This window comes from Myotis daubentonii, chromosome 7 (assembly GCF_963259705.1).
Source record: "Myotis daubentonii chromosome 7, mMyoDau2.1, whole genome shotgun sequence".
In the NCBI taxonomy this organism is placed as follows: Eukaryota; Metazoa; Chordata; class Mammalia; order Chiroptera; family Vespertilionidae; genus Myotis; species Myotis daubentonii.
The window spans coordinates 69,779,931-69,792,605 of NC_081846.1; positions in this window are offsets into that span (position 1 = coordinate 69,779,931).

The window sequence follows — 12,675 nt, forward strand, 5'->3', positions numbered from 1 at the left end:
GACAGTCATTTGTATCTCTGATGTCATTAAGTTTATATGCAAGCATTAGGAAAAAGATGGTAAATATTCAATACTGGATAACTTCAGTTTACAAAAAATACAATGTATATCAAAGAGTCACTGAGCATGGAATGACTAGCTTTTCTGGAATGGGTAGATAACACCTCTTATATGTAATGATATCTAGCTTGCACCTGAAAGGTGAGGGCAGGACTATTTCATTCATTAGTTACTGTTGGCATGCTGCCTACAGCTAGGAGTTTTTCGTAGGCCCGTGAAAGTATTTCAAAACTGGAAAAATGTTATTGGCATTAATTTATGATAAAAAATAGTGAAAATTTTTGAAATAAAAAAATGAAATCAATCATGTTTACATAATGCATAGAATTGTTTATTGTAACTAATCAACTGCAACTCAAATGGGGAATGATGCTTCTCAAGACACCCTTTTATTTTTCTGGCTCAGGGGTGTGGATATGAACATGTGTGTGAGCACTTCCTTTTTTCAAATGCATTTGCCTTTGAGAAGTTGCTTAAGCCAGGTTAAAGGATATTCGTCATTTTCCAATATATTCTGACTGTCCTTCTGCACAGATTATTGCTTCAATGCCTCCTCATATATTCCTAGACCCAAATACTCCATAGTAGTTCATGCTTTTTCTCTTCATGGACCAAACAAGAACATCCTGTATCCTAACTAGCTTCGTGATAGTAGGTTCTTGACTTTTAGACTGAAATCCAATTATGTTTGTTTTGTCTTATCTCACTTCAACATGGCTAGTTCCCAGATGTGAAGGGGAGGTTCAAAGTCATGGGGATTCATAAGAATTTGGACAACCATTGAATGCAAGAGCCAGCCACCCCTTCTTGCCTTATCATGAGGCCAATGGTTCATTCCAGAGCTTAAGCTCAGTGCGGGTGCTCCAAACGCTGTGTCATTCACACTTGTTTCATGATAAAGTCCAGTTACCACGCAATGAGAAAAATATCTTAAGATAATTGCTTTATCAGGTATGGCTCAAAACTTGTGTTTATGCCGTTTGGAGAAGGAGACAGGGCCGTTTAGTGCTTTGCCTGCCAAGCCACAGACCATCTTTGCTGCTTTCTTTTTCCTTTCAATTGTTATTGAAAATAACTAGTCATAATGCCTTTGTAAGCCCTGCCTAGCCTCAGCTCTGTGTAAATCAGGCTTCCAGACGGGGCCCTGGGTTTAGAGGTCCCATTGTGGAGTGCTTTAGGTAGAGGCGGGATCATGAATAAAGAACACTCACCCTCTTCTTCGGAGGCAGGGGTGAGAGAGCCCGGGAGAGCCCTTCCCAAACATCTCTTTTCAGCACCACTGTTTGGCTAAGAGCTTTAATTTCATTCGACAAACGGGGGCTGGGTTTCTCCATGCATCTCAGCCTCCTTTTAATGTGTAAATTACATAGGATTTGCCACTCGTTACAATGGTGATATGATTATTGGCCTCAAACAGACCACACCGCACAGGCCCCCGGTGATAGGCCAGCTGAGAAGTGGCATGTGTGGGAAAAATGGGATAGCGTATGTTTTCTGACCAGAAGCCCTCCACGAGTTGAATTCACAAATGTGAGGCTCCCGCTTGGTTTGCTTAGAGTGCCTCCTGCAAAGTGAATTTCTGGGTGTATGTGACATCCTGGTGGGGAATGATGTTGTTATGGGGGTGAGAGAGTTACTCAGGGGCCAGAAGCAGAAGCTCAGGGGAAAGTTTGTTGGATTTGGAGGCAGAAACTGCAAGCTTGGCTGTTTGAAGACAAGTCACTCAAATCCTGTGAGCCTCAGTTTTCCCATTTACAAAATGGGGACAATAAGGCCTCCTCAATACCTGCAAGTTATTAAGGAACATTATTTTAAAAACTTTGCTATGAATGACTATGCTAGGAAATGCCACTCACATTGTCTCCTCGTTCATTCTTTACAACAAGCCTTAGAGGTAGCTATGGCTAAGCACACTAAACAAAGTTAGGAAAGACAGTGCAGCATCTCCCCCAAATGCTCCACGGAAATATAGTTTTGTAGGAAAATGTAGCTTAGACAGTTCTACACAATGTGTCCATGCCTTCTTGACTTGTTCTTAGAAAACCACAGCTCACAGTAGCACACAAAAGGCTCTAAGAAGCTCCTTATTGAAACAATGATTTTTGTTTGTTCATTTGTTCATTATTCGCGAATTTTGTATGAGACTATCTTCCCTCCTGCCTCATCCAAAAAAGTATATACACCCAGCCGCCCAGGACCTAAGTCTTCCTCTTCTATAGAGGCCATGTCACCAAGGCTAGTTACTGATTTGAGGAGAGAGAAGTAGTAGAAGATTCACATGTACTTGTAAGGAGATACACTCTGTTTGGAAGGGATTGGCAGAACAAGATACGTTTGAGAGCAAATTCTCTATGAGTTCATAACTACATAATTATGAAGGTAGGCCCATCCTGGAAGAACTTTGCCGCCATTTAGACATAATGTGGGGGGAATTTATTGTCCCTATCCCAAAAGAGAATTGATTCTACAGGGATGGAATACGTGATATTGTTTTTACTTTCTCCCATTCATTTATTCATTTCATATATTTTTTATATACCTAAATATAGTCCCCATCTGTGGTCTGCATCATGCCAGAAATTGAGACCTTCAGCCACACAAGGTTATTGCCTCGGCAGATTTATACTGATCCCAACTTAAGCACCACCACTCGGTTAAGGGCTTCTAACACCCCCATTTTACTCATTTCTACCAGCACAAATTGGCCAGGATGGTAATATTTTACATTTGTTTGTGTTGCAGAGCACATGCCTTTCTCAGACATATTCAGAGCCTGTTTCTTGGAAAATTAGGTCAGAAAGAAGATTGTGAATGTCTCTGAAAGAATAAGTATACAGGGACATTTGTTGGAGATGGTTTCATTGGAAATTCCATGCTAAGAAATAAATGAAAATGATTTCTTTAATACAGGACACCTCAGAGCTTTGAATGTTCATGGCGATTCTCTAAGAGTGTGATGAGGGTAGTGGGAGTGTCGATGGCATGCAACATCTTCCAAGCTGTTTTTTTTCAGCCAGAGAGCTTTTTGTCCATGAAGCATTTTTTGGTAGTGGCTACCTCAGAGGGTTATTTTGGAAGTGATTGAGGTATGTTGATGATATTGCCTAGTACAGAGCACACAGTAGAGATTCAACAGATGATGCTCTCTAACAGCCTATAGGATCAGGCAGGTCTCTGCTTCTCTATCAATCACCCTTCCAGTGTGACCTGTTTTCTAATCTCTCTGTGACCTGGGTTGGTGCTGGGTCCAGGTTCCCGTAGTCGTCCTGCTCTGGGACTAGCTTATCTCCCACCGTCACCTGGGTCCTTGTCCTTCTCTTTTCTCTAGGTCCTGCCAGCCAGTGGATTGGGGCCAGACCATTTCTAGTGTCTTGTCTATTCATTTTCTTGAATTCTGTAGCTAGATGTTGAGAATGATTTTCCCCCTTGCTGTCCTGTGTCACTCTGTGATCAGCAATTTCAGACATTCACGTGGCCTTGGGTTTACTATGCTCAATGAGAATACAGTGCCTCAGCCCCTACCTTGCCTGTCCTGGCTCTCTCTCTCCTTACTATGAAGAGCTCCCAATTTGCTGCATGGGCAGGGCTTGGTGAACTTTAATCATCTTAGAAATGTTACAGAACTATGTCTTATATTGTATGTGAGTAACTTTATACCTGCTTTATACTCGTGTCCAATGGCAAGACAGCTTGAACTCTGCTCCTTAGGTACCAGAATGATTCTGTGTCTGTTATACTTGTATAATTGATTCTCTATTACTTAATTCCCTATCTGTTTGTTGAGAAAGAAAGGTGACTGATAGGCATAAAAATTTTGCCATGACTTTAATCATTCTATGCATACTAAGTGCCTAACTAAGTTTGTCTATTTCCACCAACTTTCTGCATTAGGAATAATAAATCCTATAAGAGTCTCTCTTTTGAGTAACCTCATATCTAAAATCATGATTCCTTCAAAAACACTTGGGCTGTAGTCATTTTAGGGAAATCTCTAAAAGCCAGTAGAAAATAGCTTTTGAGAAAGACTAAAGAGATAGACCTCTCTGCCTCCAATGCTTCTAACAATGAGCCTGGAGAAAGTTTAATTGCAGAGCCATTTATATGACGCCTGGAACTCCTCAGTTGGATGCTGGAGATGGAGTTACTCTGGTTTGTCTGTAGGATCATCCAAAGAGTGAGATTTCTTGCAGGTCTATTGCACATTCATTGGCCTGGCCATGCTCCTGCACAGACACAGGGCTTCTGGAGGCCTCTGGGAGCCCTGACTGGGTGGAGATGGCCTCACTCCCCACCAGAAATGTCAAGGACAAATACCTGGATATTAACTTGTTATATTGAGGCCAGTTCAAGAGCAAGGATCCTAATGAGCCACGTAGGAATTAAATCACTAGAGGTTGCTAAACCCGGTCAGTAAGTAGATAGAGCATCAAGGAAAGTAACCTGCAAAATCCTAAACAGCTCAAGTTCCAAAATCTGAAGAAATGGAGTGTGTGAATAAAAGGGACTACCGTTGGAAATTTAAGAGTTGTGGTTAGAAGCCATAGAACAAAGCACAACTGAAGGACCTGCCCAGAGAATAAGCTATGACCTTGGTGTTAACTTCTACAACATCACACTATAGGTAACAACAAACAACTGAATTTTTCCTATTTGCATTCTGAACATCGCAGTGATCATCAATTGCCAAGTAAAGGCTCTGTTGTTTGCCTTAAACTACTGACGCCACTTGATGAATCCTTCATCAAAAGCTTTGAAGGAAGTTACATTTTATTTTATTATCTTTCCTGAGATCAATGAGTTTAACTTTCAGTCTTACTACATTCTGAACTGCTGCAGAGTGTGTAGGTGGCGAATATTGCACTTTTGGTAAGAAACATCATGGATATAAATGCCCTTGTCTCTTTTCCTCAGATCAATGGAGAGCTTTGAGAACAGGATAAATACGCCTCTGCCCGGAATATTGCCTGGATGGTGGGCTAGATGTCTGTCTTAGATTCCTTCCAACATTCTGTGTTATTTTGTTGTTGTTTGATTTGTTTTTCTAATATTAATTTATTTTTAGAGAGGAGGAATGGAGCTGGAGGGGGAGAGAGAGAGAGCGAGAGAGAGAGAGCGAGAGAGAGAGAGAGACATAGATGTGAGATCGACACATCATAAGCACTTGGTGCCTGGGACAATGACCAACCGAGCTACATGGGTCAGGGTCCTTATAACCCTCTTGATTCAGAGCTCCTCACTGTTGCCAGCAGAATTAGATCTGGTGGAATACGTCTATGACTGCAAACCCTTCTGCCTATGTGCATAGTGCCTGAAGATTTTTGGTTGAGATAGTTTAGAAGTAATTAAGTTAAACTCTCTTTTCTGTCTCTATGGAAATCTGCTGCTTCCGAAATACTTTCTGCTCTGCGCACTTCACTTGACGGCGTGGGACTCTAATAAATGATAGATCGATGTGAATGAATTTTAGGAACGGGGGCCACCCTTATAGGTCTCCAAGTATCTTTGTGATTTATGGCATTACGGGCATGGTATGGAGCCCAGTGGCATTTCCTACGCTCACCTGCCAGGTGGTGACTATTGAGAGCATTGTGGTTACAAGTTGAATCCATTGATGTCCTTCCACCTGTACAGATGCAATGGAGCATCATACCATTAGGATGCGGGAGTCTCAGTCATTTCCATTTACAATCCTAATGAACAAAGAGACAGCAGTACCCTTTGTTTTTATGTATTATTTATTTTTGTTTTTATTTAATTTTTTAAGCAAACCATACTCTCTTTAGAAAATATTTTAAAAAGCAGAAATGTGTGAACACTAAAAAAAAAAATCTTTAATCCCCCAAGTCAGAAATAATCACTGTTGACAGTACGGCATTTGCAAATGGACATGCTGAGCACTTGAAAGATCACCATATGAACCCATCCTATATATGTTACCCTTGAAAACAGAGTAAATTATAATGGAAAATGTAAATGTCCGCTTCAGAGCAGTAGTGATTCTTTAATTTTTCACTGGACTGATGAGAGATTTTTGCGTTCTCTGAAGTACAAGCTGAACAAGTTTCATGAGTTCCCTTGTGTTACTTCCGGGGTAGAGAAATGATGAGCCCATTCCTCAGGCCAAGAGCCATCACTGAATTACTGTTCTAGACTTGCTGCTTTCTTTCCACTTCAATTATCAGCACCAGCAGCTGGTTTCTATCCAAACCCACCACCCATTCTTTTCTTTTCAAGAAATTTTAAAAAAGAAATGGTGTTTCCTTTTAAATAATTTAAATCACTTTGCAAAGTATTACTGGATTTGCAACAATAAAATAACTCTGAGAAGTGGCTGCTGGTTGGTTGCCCAATTACATTTGTACCCTATGTGAATTGATCCCTCTACCCTAGTGCTGTACACTTAATATTTCAAATACATACATTAGCAATGTAACTCATTTATATGTTTCATGGACTTTGAGTTGCTCAAGATTAGAAAAATTGCATATGTATATGTCAGAATTTTATAATTTTTCTCTCCAGACCTTTTCTCTCTAATTCTGTGTATGAGGTGGGTATATGTGTGTTGTTATGCCTTCATGTGTGGTTTATGTACAGTTCCTGCATATTAGTGGTGTGGTTTTTTTATTTACTTAAAAATTCACAATGGAGCATTTTCCAAGTCTGTTATCAGAATCAATTATTTAATTTTTTATTTATTTGTTTATTGCACAGTGTTTGTCTTACCACCAAAAATACATACATCATAAGAGCAGGAAACTCTTTTATGTTGTTCATTGTTAAGTTCCTGCATCTAGAACAAGTCCTAGTGTATCATATATGTGCTTGATAAACATTAGCTTATTGAATACATTAATGACTAAAACATTCACTGGGTATACAACTTGGAATGACTGTATAATATTTTCTGATAAAGGTAAAACCAAACTTAGTTAATTATCTCTTTGTTGTTGACATTAAGGTTGCATAATATTTTTATTATCAGAACTAATGCTGTGAGGAAGAAAAATATTGGTTACTAATTTTTGATTTTTCTTCAAGAATAGATTCTAGAATCTACTAGGTCAAAGCAGAAGAATTATGTATAGTTCTTACATCTTAATATATTATGCCCATTTTCCCCTTCAGACCATTAGTATAAATTTTACACTCTTGCAGGCAATGAATGAATATATACATCCTACCACATCCTTCCTTCATGGAATGACTTTTCAACTTTTTAACTTCTAGAATTCAGAGTCATTTCATTTCTATCTTGGATAATACATTAGTCAAGATATCTCAAGTACTGTCCCAAGAACTCCCAAATCTTAGCATAATAGCAGTTTTATTTTTTGTTCATGGCTCAGTCTACATGTAGCTAGAGTGACTCTTCTGGGCAGCTGTTCTTTAAGCAGGTTGTCAAGCCTAGGGATTTGAACTGTTTTCATTCACTATCTCCAAGTAATTCATTTCCAGAGGAGTGTGTGTGTGTGCGCGCGCGCGCGTGTGTGTGTGTGTGTGTGTGTGTATGAGAGAGGAGAGAGAGAGAGAGAGAGAGAGAGAGAGAGAGAGAGAGAGAGAGACTAGTTTTATAGAAGTTGAGTATACATTTCCGACCACATTTCATTGGCCAGAACTCAGTCAAGTGGTCTTGAGTACCTGCCAATGAATGCATTGTATCTTTTTTGAAAAAATGTTTTTATTGATTTTTAGAGAGAAAGGAAAGGAGAGGGAGAACTAGAAACATCGATGAGAGGAAAACATCAATTGACTGTCTCCTGCACACCCCCTACTGGGGATGAAGCCCACCACCTGGGCATGTGCTCTGACTGGGAATCAAACCAGGATCCTCTTGGCCCATGGGACAACACTCAATCCACTGAGCTACACTGGCCATGCAATGCACTGTATCTTGAAACAGATTCTAAAAATATCTTTTTTTAATTTTTAGATAATTGAAGAATATAGGGTGCCTGTTCACAGATCTAATGCTCCCAATTCTCAAATGACCTACACGCTCCATTTCCTATGACAGTGGCCAGCACTTGGCCAGTAGTGTTCACACAGTAAAGACAAATAAATAGAACAAGCACCACTCTTGTCAGGAATGTGGTTGCTTGTCCTGCAATTGAGGAGAGATGGTATTCAATTTACCCACCTTTAGAGTTCGCTTTTGGGGTCCTGGAACAATGCCAACTTGGATAATTGCATTCTGCTGATCTAAAATTCCCCTGTAGCTTCCTTCGGATGAGCTAGCCTTCATTTCCCCCTCTACACATCATAGCGTAGTGTTACTGGCACCCAGTGATCACTCCATTCCACAAAGAAGCTGGTTACATTTCACCACCAGGAAAGTGATCCCTGGGTGAACACACAGAGTCTGCAGATTTCTTTGGTTCCTTAAGCATAGGAAACATACATGTAATAGGTTAGTAAATTAGTGATTTGAAACTCTAGGTGATAGAAAAAATTAGTAATCTCTCATGTTATAAATTTAACTCTAGAAATTTAAAAACATAAATCATCTTCCCAAGAATATGTAATATCGTTTGACCCAACAAATGATACAGGCCATTTTCTGTTGCTGAATTTGAGATAGATCTTGAATAGCATCCATGGGATCTATACTACAGTATTCCCACAGCAATATGTTTACCTTATCAAAATAATAAACTCTCTCATAGATTTCAATGAATAGAATTAACCTTTAGCAAGTACTCTTTTTTCCTCCCAGGAATATTCATTTTACTAAGTAGTCTACACCATCCCCAATTAAGTGCTTCTGTGTGCTAAAATAGTAAGGACAATATTAATTTTCATCCAGAAATAAAATATTGCTTGGTGGTGGGCGATTCTGTTAAAAACTGAAGGTCAATTTGCAATTAAAGGGCCTTTTAACAAAGTATCAGAATAATGCACTGCTCATCGGGGTGATGAAAACAGGAAAAATATGGCTGTTGAGTAACTATTAAGGTTGAGCTTTAAACTTGTAGAGCTCTTTTATTTTTATCTAAAAATGTTTTTTGTTTTTTTAAAAATCCAGGCTTATTTCTGGTTTACAAATTTCAAAGCTCCATAAGCCAAAGGAGGGAGATTTTTCTAACAGTAGGGGTTATCCTATTAAAATTCATCATGATTCCCCTTACTGAAAGGAGTAAACAAGAATCAATTTTCTTCAGTAAAGAAGTTGGCTGAGATGCAAGTTGATCTAAGACAGACTTGATGGGTTCTTATGAAACGTTTACAAAATAATGCAGAAGCTACAATTTACAGGGAATTCTCTCCCTTTTCTTTTTCTGGGGCAGCGGAAGAGGGTGAGAGGAAAGCTGTATTAGGGGAGGAAAAGAAAGCCCCGTAGCACACACAAAAGGATTTTATAGTTCTTAATTCTGCTAAGCCACCGATACATGGAAGATGCACAGCACTGTAATTATCTGGCCAGATAGATGTAATTGTATCTATCAAACTAAATAGAACACTGTCAGATGACAGCCAAGATTGGGTTGTCTCTAAGGGTCAGGCAGAAACCTAGAGTGACCTCACTCCTCCCTTCTCCCCATGCCTGTTTTCTTAGTCTTTGATGAGGACCCACTTTGCTAAGCATGTGAAAGCATATACAGTAACAGTGCCTTTTTGCTTTATGCCAACAGCCTCCCGAGAGACCCCACTTGGTTTACTTGGGCCCAGGGGATTAGCCTGCCCAGGCCTCCCTCGGATTTGAAATGTATGATACTGATACAGTGCTTAGGGAGAATCAGTCCTCTGCAATGAACAGATCACGCCTGGCTCCATAAAGTCTACATTGCATGGAGAGATGTAGAGATTTTATAGGCTGGGTGGAGAGGGGCCAAGTCAGGCTTTTGCTCTGGAAAGCAAGTATTAGGTAATGAATTAAAGAGTTTGTTTCCTGGCCTGGTCCTTCATTTTCAGAACGTTTCCTTGGGCTGTATAAATAGACTTGAATTGCTCCGTAGTTTTCCATTTGCTGTAGCGGGAGATCATTGTCATGTCATAGGTGCTGGCGGGGCTATCAGCATGAATGTTTCTCTGCCCTGCTGCCTTTAAAAGAAGCAGGCCCCCTCCCCCTTGCTCATGTACTCGTGTAAGCAGTTGGGATCTATTTTCATGGAGTTCCTCCAATCAGGATCATGTCCAAACCATTTTGGGTTTTTTGAGCCTCGCATACTATATTTACTGTGTCTAGTGAAAAGCTTGGATTCTCCCCGTGCTAAAAAGTGAACCATGATGGGTGAGGTATTCCAGTAGTCCTGCGCATTTATAGAAGGAGGCAAAATACACAGGAGAGATGCGGTTATTCAGTGAGCGACCTCTTCCCCCCACCCTGGCGTGCATTTGCTGTCCTTCTTTGGCAACTTGCTGCCATTGAGTCATACAGTTCCCGTTGTTGGTTGTCCGCACTTTGGATGGGAGCAAAGCTCTAAGGAAGGCAGGTTTGTCTTGCACCTTTTTAGCATAAACATGCAGGACACTTCTGCATGTGCTGTGTGTTCAGCTTAACCAGGTCACCGCCCCTCTGCCTGGGCTTTTGGAAAAGAGTCCCACATTGTCACATGGAAAGGGACATTTCAGTGCTGATTTTTATTTCCATGAGATTAAAAGTGAAACATGTAACCACAAAGCTGGTTTATGTCATCCCCCTGTCGGAGCCAGCAGTCATGCCAAAAGTTAGATATTTGATAGGTTTGAGAGAGAAACAGATGCAGAAGGATGCCATTCCCACAATTTAGACTCCTTCTTATCTTTAAGCTAGAAAGAACATTCCAGATGAAGAAAATCTATTTTATTGGCCTTAAAAAATAGCAAAAGAAAATGTAGAAATAAAAAAAATGCTAATTTAAAACTGATGTCATTCTTGGGGACTTCTATAAACTGCAAATTGGTATTTCTAACTAAAAAAAAAAGTCGTTCAAGACATGCTTACTTGATATTTTCATTTATGCTGCTTTTTTTTTTTACCCCAATCAGGGTGTTATAATTGAGAGAAAATATCTACAAGATATATTCACATAGAGTAGTGTGTGAATATAGGCAAGAAAAAAAAAGTAGAAAACCATAAACCTCCAAAAAGCTAAAACAGCCAAAAAGTATTCTCTCAGCTTTTTTTTAGGGAAGCATTTTGTGTCCCATTCTTTTCATTTAATTCTGCCAGCTGTCTGCTAAACAAATCTAGCCAGGTGGGGCTTACAACCCATGACTAAAAAACCTACCAGTGCAGCTGTCCAGCTTGCCCGGAGGAAGAATTCAGACAAATGGCAGGGACGAAAAGATTGTTTTGTTTTCAAGACAGTAGCTACTGTGCCTTCCTTGGGTTCAGCTTTTTTTTTTTTTACGGTTTGCTTAAAGTTCATCCGTAACTTCTTAAGGTTTTATGATGAAATGGAAAAAAAGCCCACCCCTTAAAAATTTAATATTTATGTCATAATTAGTTTAATCTATTATAATTTCCCCTTAAATAAATGCTCTATCTTACATTGTAACCTGTCATGAAGTTGTTATTTATTTATTTATTTATTTATTTATTTATTGAGTGTTACTGATTGTAAAATTACTCCCCCCCCTTTTTTCTCTCTCTCTCTCTCTCTTAGGGGGGAACAGGTTTTTAGTGAACTGTGACTGAACTTTATTTCCAGATATCACGTAATTACATATGGAGCCATGTAAAGGTGAAGGCTGGCTTGGCTTATCCGTGAGCAGAGGAACCAACAGGCCTCTTTGCACTGCATCACCAGTCGACCTCGACTGTGAATTTCTAGTCAGCAAATGGGCACTTCCTTTGGTGCATTTGAGCAGAGGGAGGCAGGAGCCGCACAAGCAATGAGCACGTCGCCATCTGATCCACTGATGACAGATCAGCGCTGAAACCACTCCGTTCCTTTCCCACTTATTTGACATTCATCAGTTCAGTGAATCTCAACTTTTTCATCAAAGCTGTGTAACATTCTTGTAATGAAAGGGCTGGGGGAGTGAGGACTGGCCTCGGTCTCTGGGCCCAGCACCTGTTTGAGAGGTGGGACTGTCCCCAGGGAACTCTGTGGGATGTCGCTGTACTGATGATGCCCTAGGAGCTCAGCACTCTGACATGCAAGGAAAATACTGCATCCATGCGCCAGCTGTCTTTTGTGTGTAGGTTTAAAAGAGAATTAAGACTGCATGGGACAAAGAATGCTCTTAGCAAGGGCTCACGTCATGTCGTAAACTGGTGAGGTTCTTGGGCTAACTCTCAGAGCAGGTTGGGCGAGGAGCTAGGACTAGGTGACTCTCAGGTTCAGGTGCCTCATGCTGCCATTTCTAGGGACACAAGGAAACCACTGATGGTGCAGTGAAAGGAGGCCTGTGGTCTGAGTTGTGCAGATCACAGTGGTATCCAGCATAAGCAAGTGAAGCCAGATGACCCTTCACGTTGCCTTTATGTCGTCTTTATTTCCTTTCGTTACCTAAGACATGAGTGATATTGGCCTGGATGCTTACAGACCCCAAGAAAGAAGAACAATTTTTCATGAGGAAATTAAGGTGGTGATGCAGAACTAACCCTCATGGTTTGCTGTTATTTAATGAAGAAGGAATGATGGGGGATTTTTGGCAGGACTGGTATAGAGGCATAACAATAACACA